Source organism: Cricetulus griseus, unplaced genomic scaffold, assembly GCF_003668045.3.
Source record: "Cricetulus griseus strain 17A/GY unplaced genomic scaffold, alternate assembly CriGri-PICRH-1.0 unplaced_scaffold_17, whole genome shotgun sequence".
NCBI classification, from domain to species: Eukaryota; Metazoa; Chordata; class Mammalia; order Rodentia; family Cricetidae; genus Cricetulus; species Cricetulus griseus.
Window position 1 is genome coordinate 165,001 of NW_023276886.1, and position 16,500 is coordinate 181,500.

Below are 16,500 nucleotides of genomic sequence, written 5' to 3' on the forward strand. Positions count from 1 at the left end.
GGCAGATGATATGATAGATTACATGATTGACCAGTATAATTCTATCAGGGAAATCCTACAGCTGATAAACACCTTCAGCAAAGTGGCAGGATAACTAAAAATTAACTAAAAAAAATTCAGTAGCCCTACTATATGCAGATGTTAAATAGGCTGAGAAAGAAAACAGAGAAGCATCACCCTTTTTCATAGCCACAAAAACATAAAACATCTTGGAGTAACACTAATTAAACAAGTGAAAGACCTGTATGGCAAGAACTTTGAGTCTTTAATGAAAGAATTTTTTAAAAAGCATACTAGAAAATGGAAAGATCTCCCATATTCTTGGATAGTAGGATCAACACAGGAAAAATGGCAATCTTGCCAATAGCAATACACAGATTCAATGCAATCCCCATTAAAACACCAGCACATTCTTTTCAGACCTTGAAAGTACAACACCAACTTTATATGGAGAAACAAAAGATGAATGGTAGCCAAAACAACACTGTACAATAAAAGAATTTCTGCATTCATCACCATCCCATACTTCAAGCTCTATTATAGAGCTATAGTCCTGAAAACTGATATTGTCACATAAATAGACAGGTAGACCAATGGAATGGATTTGAAAATCCTGATATTAACCCACACACCTATGACCAACTGATTTTTGACAAAGAAGCTAAAATTATAAAATGGAAAAAAGAAAGCATCTTCAACAAGTGGTGGTGGCATTACTGGATCCTGCCATGTAGAAGACTGCAGATATTACCATGTCTATGGCCATGCAAGAATCTTAAGTCCAAATGGATCAAAGACCTCAGTATAAATCTTGCCACACTGAATCTCTTATAAGAGAAACTGGGAAGAACCTGTAAACAATTTGGTACAGGAGACCACTCCCTGAACATAACACCAGTAGCACAGACACTGAGATCAACAATTAATAAATGGGACCTCCTGAAACTGAGAAGCTTCTATAAGGCAAAGGACACAGTCAAGAAGACAAAATGTCAGCCCAAAGAATTTGAAAATATCTTTACCAACGCCAAATCTGACAGAGGGCTGATGTCCAAAATTTGCAAAGAACTCAAGAAGCTTATTTCAAAAAAAAAAAACAAACAAAAAACAAAAAACAAATAATCCAATGAAACTGTGGGGACAAAACTAGAGAATTCTCAATAGAGGAGTCTAAAATGGCAGATAGACACTTAAGAAAGTGTTCATCATTCTTAGTCATCAGGGAAATGCAAATAAACCAACTCTAAGATATTACTCTTGTCAGAAATGCTAAAACCAAAAATACCAATGAAAGTTTATGCTGGAGAAGATGTGAAGAAAGGGGAACAATCCTCCACTGCTGGTGGGAGTTCCAACTGGTACTGTTACTTTAGAAATCAGTATGGTAACTCTTCAGGAAAGTGGAAATCAGTCTACTATAAGATCCAGAAATTCCACTCTTAGGCATATACCCAAAAGAAGCACATTCATACAACAAGGTCATCTGTTCAGCTATGTTCATAGCAGCATTATTTGTAAAAGCCTGAAACAGGAAGCAACATAGATGCCCCTCAACCGGAGAATGGATAGAGAAAATGTAGTACAATTACACAACTAAGTTCTACTCAGTGGAATAAAACAAAGGAATCTTGAAATTTGCAGGCAAATGAATTACATTAGAGGAAACCATAAAAGTGAGGTAACCCAAACACAAAAAGCCAAACATGGTATGTACTCACTCATATATGGATTTTAGACATAGAGCAAAGGCTTATTTGTATACATTCCACACCAACAGAGAAGTTGGGAACAAGAGAGACATACATGTTCCCCCAGAGAATGGGAAAGGGACAAGATCTCATTAGCAACTTGGGAGCATGAGGGTGAGGGAGAAGGAGCTAGGTGAATGGGAAGGGGAAAAGAGGAGGGGGGAGGAGGACATGAGGGAACAGAAAGGTTGAGTCGGGGGAAGTAGAAAGGAGAGTAAGATAAGAGATACCATAATAGAGGGAGCCATTTTAGATTTAAAGAGAATTCCGGCACTATGGAAATTTCCAGAGATCTACAAGGAAGACTGCAACCAACTATCTAAGTAATAGTGGAGTGACTACCTTAAATGCCCTTTCTCGATAGTGACCTTATATATCATCCTAGAGCCTTCATCCAGCAGCTGGTGGAAATACAAGCAGACACCCACAGCTAACTGCTAAATGAACTGGAATCCAGTTGCAGAGAGGGAGGAGTGATGATGAGCAAAGGTGTCAAGACCAAGCTGGAGCTACCTACAGTAACAGCTGACCTGAACAAGGGGGAGCTCATGGACACAAGACTGAATCCTGGGAAACCAGCATAGGACTGATCCAGATCCCCTGAAAATGGGTGTCACTGAGGCAGCCTGGGAAATCTATGGGTCCTCTAGTAGTGGATCAGTATTTATCCCTAGCATACGAATGGACATTGGGAGCCCATTCCACATAGAGAGATACCTCTCATGTTAGACACACAGGGGAGGGCCTAGGGCCTGGTCCAAAGGATAGTATAGATTTGGGAGATCCCCCATGTTCAGAGAGAGAACATGCAAACTAACAAAATCAGAAATGAAAATGGACATAACAACGGACACTGAGGAAATCCAGAGAATCTTCAGGTCATACTTTGAAAACCTGTACTCCACAAAATTTGAAAATTTAAAGGAAAAGGACAATTTTTTGGACAGTTATCAATTACCAAAATTGAATGAAGAACAGATAAGCAACTTAAACAGACCTATAACCCCTAAGGAAATAGAAACAGTCATCAAAAGTCTCCCAAACAAAAAAAAAGACCATGGCCAGATGGATTCGCTGCAGAATTCTACCAGAAATTCAAAGAATAGAAATTAATACAAATATTCGTCAAATTGTTCCACACAATAGAAAAAGAAGGGACATTGACAAACTCTTTTTACGAGGCTACAATAACCTAATCCACACAAAGACACAACTAAGAAAGAGAACTACAGACAAATATCCCTCATGAACATTGATGCAAAAATTCTCAATAAAATACTGGTAATTAGAATCATCCAACACAATCAAGTAGGCTTCATCCCAGGGATGCAAGGATGGTTCAACATACAAAAATCCATCAATGTAATCCACCATATAAACAGACTGAGGAAAAAAAACACATGATCATCTCACTAGATGCAGAAAAAAACTTTTAACAAAATCCAACACCCTTTCATGATAAAGGTCTTGGAGAAATTAGGGATAACAGGAACATACCTCAACATAATAAAAGCAATATACAGAAGGCCAACAGCCAACATCAAATTAAGTGGAGAGAAACTCAATCCAATTCCTCTAAAATCAAGGACAAGACAAGGCTGTCTACTCTCTCCATATTTCAATATTTTACTTGCTTTTGACCAGGATTATGATGCCATGAATGGGTCCTCCTCTGTGAAGTAGGATTCAAAGATAATCAGAGGGTAGTTGGTTGCTCCCATAATAGCTTGCCATTGTAGCAAAGAGAGAATATCAATCCCAGGAGTTTCATAGCTTGTCAACATACTGGAGCCATTTCTCCTCCAGTAGCCTGTGGACACTATGGAAGCTAGGAATCATAGAGGAGTCTTTCAGCTGTTGTGTCTGCAATTCGAACCAAGATGTGTGATGTCTTAAGTCATAGGTTCTTATCATCTAGTTGTGGAAAGACAACCAAGATTCTAACTTGTGGCTTTGTGAGGCATTTCTTTGATCACCTCTGTGATACTGACACATCTTAAATTTGTATTTCTATTTCAATTTGGTGCTACATTTGCTATTAGCTAATGGAGCCTCATTGATCCCCAAATATTACAGGCTATAGAGCATATTCCCTGTTTCTGCTTTCTCAGAAAATGGCTTTTCTTTACCTCTTTCCTGCATTACCCATACTAGCCTGGTCAAGATTCCAAATCCTAGGTTCCCATGGGATTTGGCAACCTGGGTGTCTATCTGAGCAGTGGCTTTGTTTCTAAAAGCCAATAACCATTGGTGTGTGGATCAGAATCTTACATACATTTTCAGGCCAGTGACACTTGCACTTTGTATTGCAGAGCTTGAAAGTCTGAGACTGAAGAGGCTGCAGGGCTGGGGAAAGGGATCCCTTGATTCTGTTCCTAGCAGACAGAGTTGGGCCAGAGAGTCCAGAGAGCCACAAACTGAGCAGAAAGAGGGAGGGTCACTGTCTGCAGGCCTGACAGTCCCACTTCTCTGGTGAGGTTGGTACTTACTCCCATTGGATGCCTTCCAGCTACTTCCTATGCTTTTAGGCAGGGATCCAGCACTGGATCTCCATCCACTTGCCTGGGAGCTCTATTTCAGAGTTCCCACAGCCAATGAGAGCAGATGCAACAGACAGAGTGGGTAGGTGCAAGGACCTGAGATCCTTCTATAAATCACCCTGACTAAACACCATCTGCATATACACCATCCCATACATGACCACAAGAGCAGGGAGCCCTTCACACCTGAGCACTGGGATAATCTTTCTGTGGGACTTCTATTGTATGTTGTAAGGCAGTCATATAGTTCCAATCCTGTAACCCAAATAATCCCCAAGGATGTGAACAGGCCTGACCAGAGATGGGGGGGGGCTAGACCTGGGCCTGGAGAGGATAGGTAAAGAGTTGTCTGTATTTTCTCTGAGTATTCCCGAGATTGTAATTGTCAGGTAGATGGAGACCAAAGCCATATTTACTCCAGTCAGTAACAATAGATTGAAGGCATGATGAAGACGTTGGAAGGTGTCAGACAGAAGACTCCAGCCTACTTGTACCAGTCTGGGATCCAGTGGTGCAACAGCAAATGTGGAGCCCATAAAGTCCATGGAAGTTGAATTGGTTTGCAGACCATGGCTGAGGCCCATAGACATGCTGAGTCATACTGAGGCAAGCCAGACATTGGTTCTCTGCCCCTTCCCCTATCCCTGCCACCCTCCACCGGCAGTACCAGGCCCACCTCTAACCTCTATTTCCTGATGTAGACAGGAATATGGATACGGAGTCCTGGGAATAGCTCGCCAGTGGCTGCACAGCATATAGGGACTTCATCTGAAGACGGCCATGCTAGTCCTAAATCCCTTCATAATAAAGGTCTTAGAGAGATCCAGGATAAAAAGAACAACTAACCATGATAAAAAGCAATATACAACAAGCCAACAGCCAACATCAAATGAAATGGAGAGAAACCTAAACCAATCCCTCTAAAATCAGGAACAAGACAAGGCTCTCCACTCTCCATGTATCCATTCTCTGAATATCTATATTGTACTTGAATTCTAGCTAGGGCAATAAGACAAGGAAATCAAGGTCATACAAATTAGAAAGGAAGAAGGCATGCTTTTGATATTTGCAGATAATATGATGGTATATATAAGTGACCCAAAAATTCTGCTAAGGAATCCTACAGATGAAACACACCTTCAGTTATGTGGCAGATTAACCCAAAAAATCACTAGTCCTTCTATATAATATGATAAATGAGGTAATAAAAAATCAGAGAACACACATTACAATAGGCACTAGCACAAATAATATAATACATCATGGGGTAACTATAACCAAACATGTGAGACACCTATATGACAAGAAATTTAAGTCTTTGAAAGAAGAAATTGAAGAAGAAATCATAAAGTGGAAAGTTGTCTCATGCTCATGGATGTGGAGGATGAGCAGGTTAAAAATTGCAATCTTGCTAGAGGCAATCTACAAGTTGAATGCATTTCCCATCTAAGCCCCAACACTAATCTTCACACATCTCAAAAGAAAAGGCAGGTACTGTTTTATTATGAAAAGTCTAAAATACCTCACAATTTATATAACAAAAATTACATATGGTGCAGTAACATGAAAAGATCAACAGACTACTGTAAATATCTGATTATGCACTACAGCTCCTGAGGTACACATGCTCCTCTTTATGGAAGAGAGAAGGTAGTAACTGTGTTAAGGCTTAATTTCCATCTAAAGGATTCTCTATGAACATGTATAGTTTAGTAGAGTGTTGAAAATATCATAATGATGATGTTTCCTTTCCTGGAAATATGTTCAGGCTCCTGTTAATTTGAACCCAAATGAAACTGTTTTAGTAGTCAATGTTTACATCTCATAAGTCTTTTATAATTAAGTGCAAACAAGATTAGGGAATTTCTGTTTCTTTAGGAAAATGAAATAATTTGTATAAAGTACCTTTATTAAAGAGTTACTTTGCAGGCTAGGATGCTGTTGCCTTTGGAAGTTCTGTTATTGTACAGGATTGTTTTAGCTATTCTGGGATTTTTGCTTTTCCATGTGAATTTGATTGTTGTTTTCTCAAGGTCTGTGATAAAGAGTGTTGGGATTTTGATGGGGATTGCATTGAATCTGTAGTTTGCTTTAGGTAGCATTGTCATTTAATTATGTTGATCCTTCCTATCCAAGAGCATGGGAGATCTTTCAGTTTTCGGGTACCCTGTTCAGGTTCTTTCTTTAGGGACTCAAAGTTCATGTCATACAAGTCTTTCACTTGTTTGGTTAGTGTTGCCCCCAAAACACTACTATAGAGATATTATAATAAAACAACTTGGTATTGGCATAAAAACAGTTAGGGGTATCAATGGAATCTAAGTCACTCTTATCAATCCACATACCTATGAATATGTGATTTTGGACAAAGAACACATAATTGTACAATGGAAAGAAGGAAAACATCTTTAACAAATGGTGCTGTCATAACTGGATGTTACCATATAGAAGATTACAATTAGATCCATATTTATCACCATGCACAAAACTCAAATCAAAGTGGATCAGGACCTCAACATAAATCCAGCCACATTGAACATCATAGAAGAAAAGTGGGAAGTAGCCTGGATCATATAGACAAGGGAGCCCATTCTAAATATAATGCCAGTAGCATAGACACTGAAAGCCACAATCAATAAATAGGATCTCCTGAAACTGAAAAGCTTCTGTAAGGCAAAGGACACTGTCAATAAGACTAAAAGGCACCATACAGAATGGGAAAACATCCACACCAGCCCATCTGACAGAGGACTGATCTCCAAAATGTATAAAGCACTCTGCAAACTACACATCAAAATACAAAATAATGCAATTGAAAAAAAAATGGTACAGAGCTAAATAGTGAATTCCGCCAGAAGAATTGAACATGACCGAAAGAATTTAAGGTAGTGCTCAACATCAGGGTAGTGTAAATCTAAGTGACTGAGAATACTATCTTATACCAGTAAGATTGGCTAAGATAATAACTACTGAAGACATCTTATGTTTGCCAAGATAGGGATTGAGGGGAAAGCCCATCCACTCTAGGATTACAAACTTATACAGCCATTCTGGAAATCAGTATGAGAGTTTAAAAATTTGGAGCTCAACCTACCTAAAGACCCAGCGATACCACTCTGGGGCATTTACCCAAAGGATGCTCAATAATACCACAAAGACAGTTTCTCAACAATGTTCATAGAAGCATTATTTGTAATAGCTGGAACATGTACATAATATAGATGCCCCTCAACCTAAGAAGGCATAAGGAAAATGTGGTACATTTTCACAATAGATACTACTCAGTGCTAAACAAATTATGAGCTAATGAAATTTTCAGGCAAATGGATGAAACTCGAAAAAATCCTCCTCAGTAGACACCCAGACTGGGAAAGACAATCACAGTATGTATTCACTCACAGTTGGATATTAGATGTAAAGAAAGGATAATGAGGCCAGAATCCACAGCTCCAGAAAAAAACTTGGTAATATGAAAGATGATTAGGGGGACATATAGATCGCCCTGAGAAGGGAAATTAGATGAAATCTAAGGGGCAGGGTGGTTGTAAGTGGAAGGGGGGGATGATGAGAATAGGAGGGAACAATATGGCCAAGTTGGGAAAGTATGAATCGGGAGAGTATAAAGAGATCTCTCTTTTTATCTATTTATAGTAGTTTTATTTATGTCTTTGATTGTTGTAGGGCTTCAGTTAGTTGTTCAATTTTAATAGTTAGCAACATAAATCATGAATTGCAAATAGAGCACCCCTGGCATATTCCCTTAAACATTTAGCAAAATTCTAGAAAACAGTCTTGGGTGTTTGTTTTTTAGATTGATGAGCCTTGGCTCTCTTCTTAATTACTTTGAACTTTTATGAATACATTTTATTTCTTGATGCATTTGACCAAGGAAACTACAATTCAGTGGACAGTTTTACTACCTTTTAAGAGAAACTGATATTTGTCTAGCTGAAACTCCAAGTGAAATGCCCTAGGATCATGTCGTGCACTTTTTGTGGGATACATTCCCCATAGCATTTAAATTTGACATTTATGGCCTGGAGCATCTTTCATTAAAAATCTCAAATAAGTTAGAAATAGAGTGCCTTGTTCACTATTGAGAAGAGAGTCTAAACTGTAATCAAAACTTAGAATTCTATTAACAAGTACCTCTCATTTATCTACTCTTTAAGAAGAATTTAAGCTATTTGTCTAGGGTAGTCCATTTGATACCATGATTTTTTACAAGTATTCTACAATCAATCAAGATCTTGTAACACAATGAATGAGATGAAAAACAATAATGTGAACATCGTGCCTACTATTTCCAAATATTTTGCAGTGCTTTTTTAACTCAACCTTCTTTACTAATTTAGAAGAGCTGTATCATTGTCTCAAGTTTTCAAGTAAGTAAACTGAGGCAAAAGGGGATTGAATAACTTTTCTAAGACTACCAACCAGTTAAGGCATGGAAATGTGAAATTAACATGATTTTTTAAATTGCATTTGTTGTCAGTGTAGATAGTTAAAAGTCTTAAAAATTGAAGTAGTCATGTCATTCATCAAGATGAATTCAGTATTCTCATATAGTCCCCCTTAAAAACAGAAAAAGCAGAATAAAATCTGAAGAACAAAGCAAAACAAACAAAACAACCTCACAAAATGCTATTAGAGCATTTGAGGGAAATCCCCAAGGTGTGTTTAGGATATTTTGACACATGGAGATAAACAATGGCCCTACAAATTAGGGAAGTATATCTTATGGTTTTGTTTATTCCATCTCTCTAGTGAAGGGCAACCCTGACCCAAGAAAGTCTTCACTCATTGGGTAAAGAAGAATCTAGAGAACCTCAGAACACTATTATATGAAAGACAGGTTAAAGAAATATTTTCTGCTGGAAAAAGAATTCAGCCCCCACCAAGGACACTTGAACTCAGCTTGCATAGGCTCTCTGGGAATCCATAATGCTATAATGTCCTATAGAAAATGTCCATCCCATGCTGTTCTTTCTTCCCAACAGTCTTGTGGTACATTGTCTTCCTGAGAATCTGTACAAAGATTCAAGGTATTCAGAGAGCTGCACTTAACTGACCTTTCACTATAAATCAGTTGTATATCACTAACAACCCCCTAGAAACTACTCTGGGCTTAAGGAGAAATCCTTTGCTAGGGTAACTTCCAAGATTCCACATGGAGGACCCAAGTCAAGAGTCCTATCATTAGTAGAGAGGATGCCTGAACTGGCATAACCCTGTAATCAGATTGATGAATATGGCAACTATCATCAAGGAGCCCTCCTGCAGTAATTGGCACAATCAGATGCAGGGATCCACAACCAAGAAACAGACCAATCTCTTGTCAAAGAGGAGGAGAAGGGAATATATGAGCAAGGGAAGTCAAGAAAATTATGGAAAATTCTACATAGCCAGCTGATCCAAGCTCCTGGAAACTCATGAATACTAGACCTCCAAGTGTGCAACTCCAGAGGATCGAACTAGGACATCCATATGTGAGACTGTTGCAAATCTTGGACTATCTGATGGGACCCTAGCAGTAGGACCATGATACAATAAGGTACATTATCTAGCTTGTTGGAGCACATACCTATATATGGAATGCCATACTTATTGATAATATGACCACCATACAATTCTGGTACATGAGCTATCTTGTTGGAGCACACTCCCTTTTGTGGGATGCCATGCTCAGTCTTAATGCATGGGCGACAGGCTTGGCTCTGCCCCAACCTAGTGTGCCTACATATGTTGATTCTTCATGAGAGCCCTTGCAGGTGAGAAGGAGTGGACTGGAGGAGGGATGGGGGAGGTGAAGGTGTTTTGAGGAGGCAAGGATGGCTGTGAGGAGGGGTGGGAGGGAGAGCTGTGGTTGGAGTACAAAATATAATAAAAAATTGAAAGAAATTGAAAACCAGAGTTGCATTGGAATCATAGCAAAATGTTCTTCACTGAACTGATAGAAAAATTCTTTGCAAAACTAAAACCATGTGTTTTATTACTTTTAGGACATGTGCCTTATTCCTTTCTGAGGTATCCCAGACCCCTCTCCAAGAATTATGTCCCTTCCTTGGGTATACTGCATTCACAGTGACTTTTATATTGCTGTGTATATATATCAGTAACTGAACAAATACTGACCAAAAAAATTCTGTTTCTGAAAAATCAGCTTTCTCATTGAAAGTTTATAGTGATCTTCACTGTAAGTCTATTTATTAAAACATGGAATCCATGACTTAGCACGATGACACCTAGATTAACATTAAGCTCTTTTCCCACAGAGAATGTGTCTGTTGCCAGTAATTTTGGAAATTCCCACTTAGCCACCAGTGGACTAGGCATGAAGATGAAGTCCAAACAATCAGAAAATCCTGTAGTGGTCACCTGAAAACAGATAGTAGTTCAAATCCCATGGTGGTATCTGTTGGATTATATTGAACCCTGGGACTTCCCTGCTGGGACCAAATGGCACATCATCTGAGGTTTTCATACTTTTAATTTGTTCTCTATATTGGTGAATATTGTCAAAATGACTCAGTATTATTCATGGGAAATATGCAAAGACAGCCCTCTGGTTCTCATAATCTGGTTTCCTATTGAAACCAGATTCCAAGTAGTGTACTACTCTTGAGTTGTTGTCTTAAGATATTTTTAACCAAGGCCGGTTACTCCATAAACCAGTAGCAATCATCTATTTTAGGATCATATGCATGCACAAAGTGATTCTCAATTAGCTGTTCATCAGGGCAGGCATGTCTTTACACTAGCTCCAATTACAAAGAAGTTCCATATAGTCACTTCAATGAGGCCTCCTTTTGCCTCGGTATGCCCCATGATCGTGCCATCACTTTCAGGCCAATGCTACTCCCCTTCAGGGTCCTAAAACGTCAAGGGAGAAAGTGTAGGCCTAGACACCAAGGTTTTTTCTCAGTCATTTTAGCTGCCAGCAAGTCTTTGTTCTATGAGTTACCTTGGTCACAGTGTCTTGTCACAGCAACAGAACAGTAACTGATATAGTACTTGGTATCAGAGAGTACATTATTAATACCAGCTGAAGGTACTGAACTTTTTATTTTTTTCAACTTTTTTCATTTGAATTAGAAACAGGATTGGTTTACATGACATTTACAGTTACCTTCTCCCACCTGTACTCCCCTACCACCAATCCCCTGTAACTAAAACTGTATCTATCACATATTCTTTCTGCTCCCCATGGATGATGAGGCTTTCCATAGGGTGTCATCAGTGTCTATTGAATCCTTTGGGATAGGGCCTAGGCCCACCCCCATTTGTGTAGGCTCAGGGAGTATTTATCTATGTATAATGGGCTCCCAAAGTCCACACATTTGCTAGGGATACGTACTGAAATTCTCCTGGATGTCCCATAGATTTCCGAGGTTTCCACACAGAAACCCATGTTACTGGTGTCTGGATCAGTCCCATGTTGGTATTCCAGGTATCAGTCTGGGGAGCAAGGGTTCCCAGTTGTTCAGTTCAGCTGTTTCTGTGGGTTTCACTTGCCTGTTCTGGACCCCTGTGCTTTTTACTTGTCCTTTCTGTGTCTGGGTTTCAGTTCAGTGATTAGCTGTGTGTGTCTGCTTTTGCTTCCACAAGCTGCTGGATGAAGGCTATAAGATGGCATATAAGTTAGTAATCAATCTCATTATAAGGGTAGGGCATTTAAGGTAGCCTCTCCTCAGTTGCTTACATTGTTAGCTGGTGTCATCTATATAGATCTCCAGACATTTCCCTAGTGCCTGATTTCTCTGTAAAACAAAAAATGTCTCCCTCTATCATGATATCTCCATTCTTGTTATCATCTACTCAGCCCCTGACTCAAACTTTCTGCTCCCTCATATCCTCTGCATCCCTCCTCTTTTCCCCTCTCATTCTCCTAGCTCCCTGCCTCTCTTCCTGTGCTCCCAATTTGCTCAGCATATCTTGACCCTTTCCCCTTCTCATGGGGACCATGTATGTCTCTCTTAGGGTCCTCCTTGCTTATAATTTTCTTTGGCAGTGTGGATTGTATGTTGGTAATCCTTTACTCTATGTCTAAAATCTGTATATGAGTGAGTACATACCATGTTAGTCTTTTTGCGGTTGAGTTACTCGCTCAGAATGGTTTCTTCTAGTTCCATCCATTTTCCTGCAAATTTCAAGATTCCTTTGTTTTTTTTTTTCCCGCTGAGCAGTACTCCATTGTGTAAATGTACCACATTATCTCTCTCCATTCTTTGGTTGAGGAGCATCTTAGGCTGCTTCCAGTTTCTGGCTATTACAAATAGTGCTGCTATGAACATCTTTGATCAGATGTCCTTGTGGTATGAATGTGCTTCTTTTGGGTGTATGCCTAAGAGTGGAATTGCTGGATCTTGTGCTAGACTGATTCCCATTTTCTTGAGGAGTCGCCATACTGATTTCCAAAGTGGCTGTACATATTGGCACTCCCACCAGCAGTGGAGGAGTGTTCCTCTTTCTCCACATCCTCTCCATCATGAACTGTTATTGGTGTTTTTGATTTTGGCCATTCTATCATGATTAAGAAGGTATCTCAGAGTTGATTTGATTTGCATTTCCCGGATGGCTAAGGATGTTGAGCACTATCTTATGTGTCTTTTAGCCATTTTAGATTCCTCTATTGAGAATTGCCTATTTAGTTCTGTAAATAGGCAATTCCCCACTTTTTAATTGGATTGTTTGGTGTTGTGGAGACTAGCTTTTTGAGTCCTTTGTATATTTTGGAGATCAGCCCTCTATGAAATGTGGGATTGGTGAATATGTTTTCTCACTCTGTGATCTGCTGTTTTGTCTTGCTGACTGTCTCATTGCCTTACAGAAGCTTCTCTGTTTTAGGAGGTCCCATTTATTAATTGTTGATCTCAGTCTCTATGCAACTGGTGTAGTATTCAGGGATTAGTCTCTTTTACCAATTAATTCAAGGGTATTTCCCACTTTGTCTTTGATTGGTTCAGTGTATCTGGATTCATGTTGAGGTCTTTTATCCATTTTGACTTAAATTTTGTGTAATGTTTTAGGCTTGGGTCTAACTGCAGTCCTCTACATGTCTGCAACCAGTTATGCCTGCACCATTTGTTGAAGATGTTCAATATGTTCCATTGTATTAATTTGGATTGTTTATCAAAAATCAGGTGTTTGTATGTGTGTGGGTTAATATCAGGGTTTTCAACTCTATTCCATTAGTGTACCTGTCTATCTTTGTGCCAATACCAATCTGTTTTCAGGACTATAGCTCTGTAATAGAGCTTGAAGTCAGGGATGGTTTTGCCTCCAGAAGTTCCTTTATTATACAGGGTTGTTTTGACTATACTGGATCTTTTGTTTCTCCATATATATTTGAGAATTTTTCTTTCTAGTTCTGTGAAGAATTGTGTAGGGATTTAATGGGGATTGCATTGAATCTGTAGATTGCTTTGGCAAGATTGCCATTTTTACTATGTTGATCCTACCTGTCCAAGAGCATGGGAGATTTTTCCATTTTCTGGTATCTTCCTTAATTTCTTTCTTTAGAGACTCAAAATTCTTATGGTACAGGTCTTTCACAATTTTGGTTAGTGTTACCCCAAGTTATTTTATGTTCTTTGTGGCAATTGTAAAGGGTGATGTGTCTCTGATTTGTTTCTCCACCAATGTGTCATTTTTATATAGTAAGGCTACATATTTTTTTTTAGTTAATCTTCTATCCTTCCACTTTGCTGAAGGTTTTATCAGCTGTAGTAGTTCCCTGGTAAAGTTTTTGGGGTCACTATTGTAGACTATCATATCGTCTGCCAATAGTGAGAGTTTGACTTCTTCTTTCTGATTTGTATTCCCTTGATATCCTTTTTTTTGTCTTATTGCTTTAGGTAGATCTTCAAGGACAATATTGAAGAGGTATGGAGAGAGTGGACCACCTTGTCTTGTTCCTGATATTATAGGAGTTGTATTGGGTTTCTCTCCACTTAATTTGATGTTGGATGATGGCTTGCTGTATATTGCTTTTATTATGCTGAGGTATGTTCCTTTTATTCCTGATTTCTCCAAGACTTTTATCATGAAGGAATGTTGTATTTTGTCAAAGGCTTTTTCAGCATCTAGTGAGCGGATCATGTCGTTTTTTTTTTTTCTCTCAGTCTGTTTATATGGTGGATTACATTGATGGATTTTCAGATGTTGAACCATCCTTGTATCCCTGGGATGAACCCTACTTAATCATGGTAGATGATTTCTCTGATGTGTTCTTGGATTCGATTTGCCTGTATTTTATTGAGAATTTTTGCATCAATATTCATGAGAGATATTGATCTGTAGTTCTCTTTCTTAGTTGTGTCTTTGTGTGGCTTAGGTTTCAAGGTTATTTTAGCCTGGTAAAAAGAGTTTGGCAATGTCCCTTCTGTTTCTATTGTGTGGAACAATTTGAGGAGTATTGGTATTAACTCTTCCTTGAATTTCTGGTAGAATTCTGCAGTGAATCCATCTGGCCCTGGCCTTTTTTGGTTGGGAGACTTTTGATGCCTGTTTCTATCTCCTTAGAGGTTGTAGGTCTGTTAAAGTTGCTTATCTGTTCTAGATTCAATTTTGGTAAGTGATAACTGTCCAGAAAATTGTCCATTTCCTTTAAATTTTCAAATTTTGTGGAGGACATGTTTTCAAAGTATGACCTGAAGATTCTCTGGGTTTCCTCAGTGTCTGTTGTTATGTCCCCCTTTTCATTTCTAATTTTGTTAATTTGCATGTTCTCTCTCTGACTTTTGGTTAGTTTGGATAACAGTTTGTCTGTCTTGTTGATTTTCTCAAAGAACCAACTCTTTTTTATATTGATTCTTTGAATTGTTTTCTTTGTTTTGACTTTATTGATTTCTGCTTCTCCTGGGTGAATTTGCTTCCATTTTTTCCTAGAGCTTTCAGCTCTGATGTCAACTCACTGGTGTGGCTATTCTCTAGGTTCTTCATTTGAGCACTTAGAGCAATGAACTTTCCTCTTAGTACTACTTTAAAAGTGTCCCATAACTTTGGGTATGTTGTGTCTAAATTTTCATTTAATTCTAGGAAGACTTTAATTTCTTTATTTCTTCCTTGACCCAGGAATTGTACAATTGTGTGTTGTATAATTTCCATGAGTTGCTAGGTTTCTGTACTTTGTTTTGTTTTTGATTTCTAACTTTAAAGCATGGCAGTCTGAGAAGAAAGAGGGGATTAATCCAATTTTTTGTACCTGTTGAGGTTTGCTATGTTGTGAGTATGTGGTCGATATTTGAGAAGGTTCCATGTGATGCTGAAAAGAAGGTATATTCTTTTGTGTTTGGATAGAAAGTTCTATAGATGTCTGTTAATTCCAATTGGGTCATAACTTCTGTTAGTTCCTGTGTCTCTTTGTTAAGTTTCTGTCTGGTGTTCCTGTCCAGTGGTGAGAGTGGCATGTTGGAGTCACCCACTATAACTGTGTGAGGCCTATTTGTGATTTGAGTTTTAATGATGTTTCTTTTACGGATGATGGTGCCTTTGTATTGGGGGCATAGATGTTTAGAATGAGACTTCTTCCTGGTGGATATTCCCTGTGATGAATATGAACTGGCCTTCTTCATCTATTTGATTGATTTATTTTGAAGTATAAAAGTGGGATTATCTATTGCCTATGTTTCTGTGAGTGTAGATAATTTCCTTAAGTTGGAGTTGTCCTTCTAGTACTTTCTGTAGTGCTGGATTAGTGGTTACATATTTTTTAAATCTTGTTTTGTCATGGAATATCTTGTTTTCTCCATTTATATTGATTGAAAGCTTTGCTGGGTATAGTAGTCTGGCCTAGCATCTGTGTTCTCTTGAGTTGGTAGAATATATATCCATGTCCTTCTGGCTTTCAGAGTTTCCACGGAGAAGTCTGGTTCAATTCTGATAGGTTTGCATTTATATGTTACTTAGACTTTTCCTTGCTGCTCTTAATATTTATTCTTTATTCTGTTCATATGGTGTTTTAATTATTATGTGATGAGGGGACTTTCTTTTGTGGTCCACTCTATTTGGCATTCTGTAGGTTTCTTGTACTTTCATTGACATGTCTTTCTTTAGGTTGGGTAAGTTTTCTCCTATGATTTTGGTGAATATGTTTTCTGATCCTTTGAGTTGTGTCTCTTCACCTTCTTCTATACCTATTATGCTTAGGTTTGGTCTTTTCAGCATGTGCCAAATTTCCTGGATATTTCGGGTTATGGAAATGTTGGACT